Source organism: Notolepis coatsorum (genome assembly GCF_963971535.1).
Source record: "Notolepis coatsorum genome assembly, chromosome: 12".
NCBI classification, from domain to species: Eukaryota; Metazoa; Chordata; class Actinopteri; order Aulopiformes; family Paralepididae; genus Notolepis; species Notolepis coatsorum.
Window position 1 is genome coordinate 100,344,229 of NC_140176.1, and position 11,467 is coordinate 100,355,695.

An 11,467-nucleotide genomic window follows, 5' to 3' on the forward strand; every position below is an offset into this window, starting at 1 on the left:
AAACTGAAACAGAGGGGTATAGAGGCTGCTAGAGTGAAACAGAAGGGTATAGAGGCTGCTAAGGTGTATAATCACAGTGTTCTCTTCAACTAAATGCTTCAAAGACATGTTTAGAGGACCTCAAAGACCTATATTAACTTGTTGAAAAGGACTACAATATAGGACCTTTAAGCTAGTTTTCTCCACCAGTGCACTGAAATGGAACGATCTCAGTGAGTATTAGGGATGGGCATTTTTAGGACAAATCCAGATCGATTGATCGCATGCTATACTCGAGTGATCGTGTATTACTCGTAAAGGGAAAAATACCTAAAAAAAATATATACATATTTATACATTTTTAATTTTTTTTACTTAATTTTGTTCATTCATGTATATGTTTAAGGAAACCAACAAGCAGTTATAATCTTACACATACATGTAAAACAAATACGTACATATTTCTTTTCATTTTTATTTTTCATAAAAATATTTATAATTTAAGATCGATTTTTCTCATAGCTACGAGTAATCAATGATTACTCACGCCCATCCCTAGTGAGTATGTATCCATTGTAGGGGTGTAACGGACCATTTCAGTACAGGACCTTCAGTTCAGTACGCGCTGAATTTTTTTTTCGCAGAATTGTATTCAAAACTCCAAGTCCCCCCCCCCCCCCCCCTTCCCAAAATAAAACTTGTCCAAAAAAAGGCCGGATGTCGTTCGTTCAGCCCACGCACACCACTGAGAGATGACCTGTAATTAAGCATAGCCTCGTAGTATGGCGGACACAAAAACGACAAGCTGGAGCTAGAAGTGCAGTGTACCGAAATGAACCGTGACTTCAAAACCAAGTTTTTTTGCGTACCGTTCCACCCCTAGTACCTACCGAACCGTGGTTTTTGCGTACCATTCCACCCCTAGTACCTACCGAACTGTGGTTTTTGCGTACCATTCCACCCCTAGTACCTACCGAACCGTGGTTTTTGCGTACCATTCCACCCCTAGTACCTACCGAACTGTGGTTTTTGCGTACCGTTCCACCCCTAGTACCTACCGAACCGTGGTTTTTGCTTACCATTCCACCCCTAGTACCTACCGAACTGTGGTTTTTGCGTACCATTCCACTCCTAGTACCTACCGAACTGTGGTTTTTGCGTACCATTCCACCCCTAGTACCTACCGAACTGTGGTTTTTGCGTACCGTTCCACCCCTAGTACCTACCGAACTGTGGTTTTTGAGTACCGTTCCACCCCTAATCCATTGTGTAAATTTTGTAAAAAAATCCCAGCCTGTTCTGCCCACATGCTAATACGGTCTAACATCCTAATACTGTGGGTCTAACATCCTAATACTGTGGGTCTAACATCCTAATACTGTGGGTCTAACATCCTAATACTGTGGTCTAACATCCTAATACTGTGGTCTAACATCCTAATACTGTGGTCTAACATCCTGATACTGTGGTCTATCATCCTAATACTGTGGGTCTAACATCCTGATACTGTGGGTCTAACATCCTACTACTGTGGTATAACATCCTAATACTGTGGTCTAACATCCTAATACTGTGGGTCTAACATCCTAATAATGTGGTCTAACATCCTAATACTGTGGTCTAACATCCTAATACTGTGGGTCTAACATCCTGATAATGTGGGTCTAACATCCTAATAATGTGGGTCTAACATCCTAATACTGTGGTCTAACATCCTGATACTGTGGTCTAACATCCTAGTACTGTGGGTCTAACATCCTGATACTGTGGTCTAACATCCTAATACTGTGGTCTAACATCCTGATACTGTGGTCTAACATCCTAATACCGTGGTATAACATCCTGATACTGTGGTCTAACATCCTGATACTGTGGGTCTAACATCCTAATACTGTGGTCTAACATCCTGATACTGTGGTCTAACATCCTAATACTGTGGGTCTAACATCCTGATACTGTGGTCTAACATCCTGATACTGTGGGTCTAACATCCTGATACTGTGGTCTAACATCCTAATACTGTGGGTCTAACATCCTGATACTGTGGTCTAACATCCTGATACTGTGGGGCTAACATCCTGATACTGTGGTCCAACATCCTGATACTGTGGTCTAACATCCTAATACTGTGGTCTAACATCCTGATACTGTGGTCTAACATCCTGCTACTGTGGTCTAACATCCTGATACTGTGGTCTAACATCCTGATACTGTGGTTTAACATCCTAATACTGTGGGTCGAACATCCTGATACTGTGGTCTAACATCCTGATACTGTGGTCTAACATCTTAATACTGTGGTCTAACATCCTAATACTGTGGGTCTAACATCCTAATACTGTGGGTCTAACATCCTAATACTGTGGTCTAACATCCTGATACTGTGGTCTAACATCCTAATACTGTGGTCTAGCATCCTGATACTGTGGGTCTAACATCCTAATACTGTGGGTCTAACATCCTAATACTGTGGTCTAACATCCTGATACTGTGGTCTAACATCCTAATAGTGTGGGTCTAACATCCTAATACTGTGGTCTAACATCCTGATACTGTGGTCTAACATCCTGATACTGTGGTCTAACATCCGAATACTGTGGTCTAACATCCTAATAATGTGGTCTAACATCCTAATACTGTGGGTCTAACATCCTGATACTGTGGTCTAACATCCTGATACTGTGGGTCTAACATCCTAATACTGTGGTCTAACATCCTGATACTGTGGGTCTAACATCCTCGTACTGTGGTCTAACATCCTAATACTGTGGGTCTAACATCCTAATACTGTGGGTCTAACATCCTAATACTGTGGTCTAACATCCTAATACTATGGTCTAACATCCTAATACTGTGGGTCTAACATCCTAATACTGTGGTCTAACATCCTAATACTGTGGTCTAACATCCTGCTACTGTGGTCTAACATCCTGATACTGTGGGTCTAACATCCTGCTACTGTGGGGCTAACATCCTGATACTGTGGTCTAACATCCTAATAGTGTGGGTCTAACATCCTAATACTGTGGTCTAACATCATAATACTGTGGTCTAACATCCTAATACTGTGGGTCTACCATCCTAATAATGTGGTCTAACATCCTGATACTGTGGTCTAACATCCTGATACTGTGGTCTAACATCCTGATACTGTGGTCTAACATCCTAATAATGTGGTCTAACATCCTAATACTGTGGGTCTAACATTCTAATACTGTGGGTCTAACATCCTGATACTGTGGGTCTAACATCCTGATACTGTGGGTCTAACATCCTAATACTGTGGTCTAACAGCATAATACTGTGGTCTAACATCCTGATACTGTGGTCTAACATCCTAATACTGTGGTCTAACATCCTGATACTGTGGTCTAACATCCTGATACTGTGGGTCTAACATCCTAATACTGTGGTCTAACATCCTAATACTGTGGTCTAACATCCTAATACTGTGGTCTAACATCCTGATACTGTGGTCTAACATCCTGATACTGTGGGTCTAACATCCTAATACTGTCGTCTAACATCCTGATACTGTGGTCTAACATCCTAATACTGTGGTCTAACATCCTGATACTGTGGGTCTAACATCCTGCTACTGTGGTCTAACATCCTAATACTGTGGGTCTAACATCCTAATAATGTGGTCTAACATCCTAATACTGTGGTCTAACATCCTGATACTGTGGTCTAACATCCTGATACTGTGGGTCTAACATCCTGCTACTGTGGGTCTAACATCCTGATACTGTGGTCTAACATCCTAATACTGTGGGTCTAACATCCTAATACTGTGGTCTAACATCCTAATACTGTGGGTCTACCATCCTAATAATGTGGTCTAACATCCTGATACTGTGGTCTAACATCCTGATACTGTGGTCTAACATCCTGATACTGTGGTCTAACATCCTAATAATGTGGTCTAACATCCTAATACTGTGGGTCTAACATTCTAATACTGTGGGTCTAACATCCTGATACTGTGGGTCTAACATCCTGATACTGTGGGTCTAACATCCTAATACTGTGGTCTAACAGCAAAATACTGTGGTCTAACATCCTGATACTGTGGTCTAACATCCTAATACTGTGGTCTAACATCCTGATACTGTGGTCTAACATCCTGATACTGTGGGTCTAACATCCTAATACTGTGGTCTAACATCCTAATACTGTGGTCTAACATCCTAATACTGTGGTCTAACATCCTGATACTGTGGTCTAACATCCTGATACTGTGGGTCTAACATCCTAATACTGTGGTCTAACATCCTGATACTGTGGTCTAACATCCTAATACTGTGGTCTAACATCCTGATACTGTGGGTCTAACATCCTGCTACTGTGGTCTAACATCCTAATACTGTGGGTCTAACATCCTGATACTGTGGTCTAACATCCTAATACTGTGGGTCTAACATCCTGATACTGTGGTCTAACATCCTGATACTGTGGCTCTAACATCCTAATACTGTGGTCTAACATCCTGATACTGTGGGTCTAACATCCTGATACTGTGGTCTAACATCCTAATACTGTGGGTCTAACATCCTGATACTTTGGGTCTAACATCCTAATACTGTGGGTCTAACATCCTAATACTGTGGTCTAACATCCTAATACTGTGGTCTAACATCCTAATACTGTGGTCTAACATCCTAATACTGTGGGTCTAACATCCTAATACTGTGGGTCTAACATCCTAATACTGTGGGTCTAACATCATAATACTGTGGTCTAACATCCTGATACTGTGGGTCTAACATCCTAATACGGTGGTCTAACATCCTAATACTGTGGGTCTAACATCCTAATACTGTGGTCTAACATCCTGATACTGTGGGTCTAACATCCTAATACTGTGGTCTAACATCCTAATACTATGGGTCTAACATCCTAATACTGTGGGTCTAACATCCTAATACTGTGGTCTAACATCCTGATACTGTGGGTCTAACATCCTACTACTGTGGTCTAACATCCTGATACTGTGGGTCTGACATCCTGATACTGTGGTCTAACATCCTGATACTGTGGGTCTAACATCCTGATACTGTGGGTCTAACATCCTGATACTGTGGGTCTAACATCCTGATACTGTGGGTCTAACATACTGATACTGTTGGTCTAACATCCTGATACTGTGGTCTAACATCCTAATACTGTGGTCTAACATCCTAATACTGTGGGTCTAACATCATGCTACTGTGGTCTAACATCCTGAGACTGTGGTCTAACATCCTAATACTGTGGTCTAACATCCTAATAATGTGGTCTAACATCATAATACTGTGGGTCTAACATCCTGATACTGTGGTCTAACATCCTGATACTGTGGGTCTAACATCCTAATACTGTGGTCTAACATCCTGATAATGTGGGTCTAACATCCTGATACTGTGGTCTAACATCATAATACTGTGGTCTAACATCCTGATACTCTGGTCTAACATCCTAATACTGTGGTCTAACATCCTAATACTGTGGTCTAACATCCTAATACTGTGGTCTAACATCCTGATACTGTGGGTCTAACATCCTAATACTGTGGGTCTAACATCCTGATACTGTGGTCTAACATCCTAATACTGTGGGTCTAACATCCTGATACTGTGGTCTAACATCCTGATACTGTGGTCTAACATCCTAATACTGTGGTCTAACATCCTGATACTGTGGTCTAACATCCTAATACTGTGGGTCTAACATCCTGATACTGTGGTCTAACATCCTGATACTGTGGGTCTAACATCCTAATAATGTGGGTCTAACATCCTGATACTGTGGTCTAACATCCTGATACTGTGGGTCTAACATCCTGATACTGTGGGTCTAACATCCTGCTACTGTGGTATAACATCCTAATAGTGTGGTCTAACATCCTAATACTGTGGTCTAACATCCTGATACTGTGGTCTAACATCCTGCTACTGTGGTCTAACATCCTAATACTGTGGTCTAACATCCTGATACTGTGGGTCTAACATCCTAATAATGTGGTCTAACATCCTGATACTGTGGGCTAACATCCTGATACTGTGGTCTAACATCCTAATACTGTGGTCTAACATCCTAATACTGTGGCCTAACATCCTAGTACTGTGGTCTAACATCCTAATACTGTGGGTCTAATATCCTAATACTGTGGGTCTAACATCCTAATACTGTGGTCTAACATCCTAATACTGTGGTCTAACATCCTAATACTGTGGGTCTAACATCCTAATACTGTGGTCTAACATCCTGATACTGTGGTCTAACATCCTGATACTGTGGTCTAACATCCTAATACTGTGGTCTAACATCCTGATACTGTGGTCTAACATCCTGATACTGTGGTTGAACATCCTGATACTGTGGGTCTAACATCCTGATACTGTGGGTCTAACATCCTGATACTATGGGTCTAACATCCTGATACTGTGGTCTAACATCCTGATACTGTGGGTCTAACATCCTAATACTGTGGTCTAACATCCTACTACTGTGGTCTAACATCCTAATACTGTGGTCTAACATTCTGATACTGTGGGTCTAACATCCTAATACTGTGGGTCTAACATCCTAATACTGTGGTCTAACATCCTGCTACTGTGGTCTGACATCCTAATACTGTGGGTCTAAGATCCTAATACTGTGGTCTAACATCCTGATACTGTGGTCTAACATCCTGATAATGTGGTCTAACATCCTAATACTGTGGTCTAACATCCTGATACTGTGGGTCTAACATCCTAATAATGTGGTCTAACATCCTGCTACTGTGGTCTAACATCCTGCTACTGTGGTCTAACATCCTAATACTGTGGTCTAACATCCTAATACTGTGGCCTAACATCCTAGTACTGTGGTCTAACATCCTAATACTGTGGGTCTAACATCCTAATACTGTGGGTCTAACATCCTAATACTGTGGTCTAACATCCTAATACTGTGGTCTAACATCCTAATACTGTGGGTCTAACATCCTAATACTGTGGTCTAACATCCTGATACTGTGGTCTAACATCCTAATAATGTGGGTCTAACATCCTAATACTGTGGTCTAACATCCTGATACTGTGGTCTAACATCCTGCTACTGTGGGTCTAACATCATAATACTGTGGGTCTAACAGCCTAATACTGTGGGTCTAACATCCTGATACAGTGGTCTAACATCCTGATACTGTGGTCTAACATCCTAATAATGTGGTCTAACATCCTAATACTGTGGTCTAACATCCTAGTACTGTGGTCTAACATCCTAATACTGTGGGTCTAACATCCTAATACTGTGGTCTAACATCCTGATACTGTGGTCTAGCATCCTAATACTGTGGGTCTAACATCCTGATACTGTGGGTCTAACATCCTGATACTGTGGTCTAACATCCTAATACTGTGGGTCTAACATCCTAATACTGTGGGTCTAACATCCTAATACTGTGGTCTAGCATCCTAATACTGTGGTCTAACATCCTAATACTGTGGGTCTAACATCCTAATACTGTGGTCTAACATCCTAATACTGTGGTCTAACATCCTGATACTGTGGTATAACATCCTGATACTGTGGGTCTAACATCCTGATACTGTGGGTCTAACATCCTGATACCGTGGTCTAACATCCTAATACTGTGGGTCTAACATCCTAATACTGTGGTCTAACATCCTAATACTGTGGGTCTACCATCCTAATACTGTGGTCTAACATCCTGATACTGTGGTCTAACATCCTGATACTGTGGTCTAACATCCTAATACTGTGGTCTAACATCCTGATACTGTGGTCTAACATCCTGCTACTGTGGTCTAACATCCTAATACTGTGGTCTAACATCCTGATACTGTGGGTCTAACATCCTAATAATGTGGTCTAACATCCTGATAATGTGGTCTAACATCCTTATACTGTGGTCTAACATCCTAATACTGTGGTCTAACATCCTAATACTGTGGGTCTAACATCCTAATACTGTGGTCTAACATCCCGATACTGTGGTCTAACATCCTGATACTGTGGGTCTAACATCCTAATACTGTGGGTCTAACATCCTAATACTGTGGGTCTAACATCCTGATACTGTGGTCTGACATCCTAATACTGTGGTCTAACATCCTAATACTGTGGTCTAACATCCTAGTACTGTGGTCTAACATCCTTATACTGTGGGTCTAACATCCTAATATTGTGGGTCTAACATCCTAATACTGTGGTCTAACATCCTAATACTGTGGTCTAACATCCTAATACTGTGGGTCTAACATCCTAATACTGTGGTCTAACATCCTGATACTGTGGTCTAGCATCCTAATACTGTGGGTCTAACATCCTGATACTGTGGGTCTAACATCCTGATACTGTGGTCTAACATCCTAATACTGTGGGTCTAACATCCTAATACGGTGGGTCTAACATCCTAATACTGTGGTCTAGCATCCTAATACTGTGGTCTAACATCCTAATACTGTGGGTCTAACATCCTAATACTGTGGTCTAACATCATAATACTGTGGTCTAACATCCTGATACTGTGGTCTAACACCCTGATACTGTGGGTCTAACATCCTGATACTGTGGGTCTAACATCCTGATACTGTGGTCTAACATCCTAATACTGTGGGTCTAACATCCTAATAATGTGGTCTAACATCCTAATACTGTGGTCTAACATTCTAATACTGTGGGTCTACCATCCTAATACTGTGGTCTAACATCCTGATAATGTGGTCTAACATCCTGATACTGTGGTCTAACATCCTGATACTGTGGTCTAACATCCTAATACTGTGGTCTAACATCCTGATACCGTGGTCTAACATCCTAATACTGTGGGTCTAACATTCTAATACTGTGGGTCTAACATCCTGATACTGTGGGTCTAACATCCTGATACTGTGGGTCTAACATCCTAATACTGTGGTCTAACATCATAATACTGTGGTCTAACATCCTGCTACTGTGGTCTAACATCCTAATACCGTGGTCTAAGATCCTGATACTGTGGTCTAACATCATGATACTGTGGGTCTAACATCCTAATACTGTGGGTCTAACATCCTAATACTGTGGTCTAACATCCTAATACTGTGGTCTAACATCCTGATACTGTGGTCTACCATCCTGATACTGTGGGTCTAACATCCTAATACGGTGGTCTAACATACGGATACTTTGGTCTAACATCCTAATACTGTGGTCTAACATCCTGATACTGTGGGTCTAACATCCTGATACTGTGGTCTAACATCCTAATACTGTGGGTCTAACATCCTGATACTGTGGTCTAACATCCTGATACTGTGGTCTAACATCCTGATACTGTGGCTCTAACATCCTAATACTGTGGGTCCAACATCCTAATACTGTGGGTCTAACATCCTAATACTGTGGTCTAACATCCTGATACTGTGGGTCTAACATCCTGATACTGTGGGTCTAACATCCTGATACTGTGGGTCTAACATCCTAATACTGTGGTCTAACATCCTGATACTGTGGGTCTAACATCCTGATACTGTGGTCTAACATCCTGATACTGTGGGTCCAACATCCTGCTACTGTGGGTCTAACATCCTAATACTGTGGTCTAACATCCCAATACTGTGGGTCTAACATCCTAATACTGTGGTCTAACATCCCAATACTGTGGGTCTAACATCCTGATACTGTGGTCTAACATCCTAATACTGTGGTCTAACATCCTGATACTGTGGGTCTAACATCCTAATACTGTGGGTCTAACAGCCTAATACTGTGGGTCTAACATCCTGATACTGTGGTCTAACATCCTGATACTGTGGGTCTAACATCCTGATACTGTGGTCTAACATCCCAATACTGTGGGTCTAACATCCTGATACTGTGGTCTAACATCCTAATATTGTGGTCTAACATCCTGATACTGTGGGTCTAACATCCTAATACTGTGGTATAACATCCTGATACTGTGGTCTAACATTCTGATACTGTGGTCTAACATCCTGATACTGTGGGTCTAACATCCTGATACTGTGGTCTAACATTCTGATACTGTGGTCTAACATCCTGATACTGTGGGTCTAACATCCTGATACTGTGGGTCTAACATCCTGATACTGTGGTCTAACATCCTAATTCTGTGGGTCTAACATCCTGATACTGTGGGTCTAACATCCTGATACTGTGGTCTAACATCCTGATACTGTGGGTCTAACATCATAATACTGTGGGTCTAACATCCTAATACTGTGGTCTAACATCCTAATAATGTGGTCTAACATCCTAATACTGTGGGTCTAACATCTTAATACTGTGGTCTAACATCCTAATACTGTGGTCTAACATCCTAATAATGTGGGTCTAACATCCTAATACTGTGGTCTAACATCCTGATACTGTGGTCTAACATCCTAATACTGTGGGTATAACATCCTGATACTGTGGGTCTAACATCCTGATACTGTGGGTCTAACATCCTGATACTGTGGTCTAACATCCTAATACTGTGGGTCTAACATCCTAATAATGTGGTCTAACATCCTGATACTGTGGGTCTAACATCCTAATACTGTGGTCTAACATCCTGATACTGTGGTCTAACATCCTAATACTGTGGTCTAACATCCTGATACTGTGGTCTAACATCCTAATACTGTGGGTCTAACATCCTGATACTGTGGGTCTAACATCCTGATACTGTGGGTCTAACATCCTAATACTGTGGTCTAACATCCTGATACTGTGGGTCTAACATCCTGATACTGTGGGTCTAACATCCTGATACTGTGGTCTAACATCCTAATACTGTGGGTCTAACATCCTAATACTGTGGTCTAACATCCTGATACTGTGGTCTAACATCCTAATACTGTGGTCTAACATCCTAATACTGTGGTCTAACATCCTGATACTGTGGGTCTAACATCCTAATACTGTGGGTCTAACATCCTAATACTGTGGGTCTAACATCCTGATACTGTGGTCTAACATCCTGATACTGTGGTCTAACATCCTAATACTGTGGTCTAACATCCTGATACTGTGGGTCTAACATCCTGATACTGTGGTCTAACATCCTAATACTGTGGTCTAACATCCTGATACTGTGGGTCTAACATCCTGATAATGTGGTCTAACATCCTGATACTGTGGGTCTAACATCCTAATACTGTGGGTCTAACATCCTAATACTGTGGGTCTAACATCCTGATACTGTGGTCTAACATCCTGATACTGTGGTCTAACATCCTAATACTGTGGTCTAACATCCTGATACTGTGGTCTAACATCCTGCTACTGTGGTCTAACATCCTAATACTGTGGTCTAACATCCTGATACTGTGGGTCTAACATCCTAATAATGTGGTCTAACATCCTGATAATGTGGTCTAACATCCTTATACTGTGGTCTAACATCCTAATACTGTGGTCTAACATCCTAATACTGTGGGTCTAACATCCTAATACTGTGGTCTAACATCCCGATACTGTGGTCTAACATCCTGATACTGTGGGTCTAACA

General features: G+C 41.4%; 1 protein-coding gene across 1 annotated transcript in view; it reads right to left on the bottom strand.

The window, feature by feature from the left end:
• LOC311237708 (chondroitin sulfate synthase 3-like) overlaps positions 1-11,467 on the bottom strand; it is a gene marked incomplete at its 5' end in the record, with an annotated part of 319,391 nt that overhangs the window by 224,534 nt on the left and 83,390 nt on the right. The window lies entirely within an intron of this gene.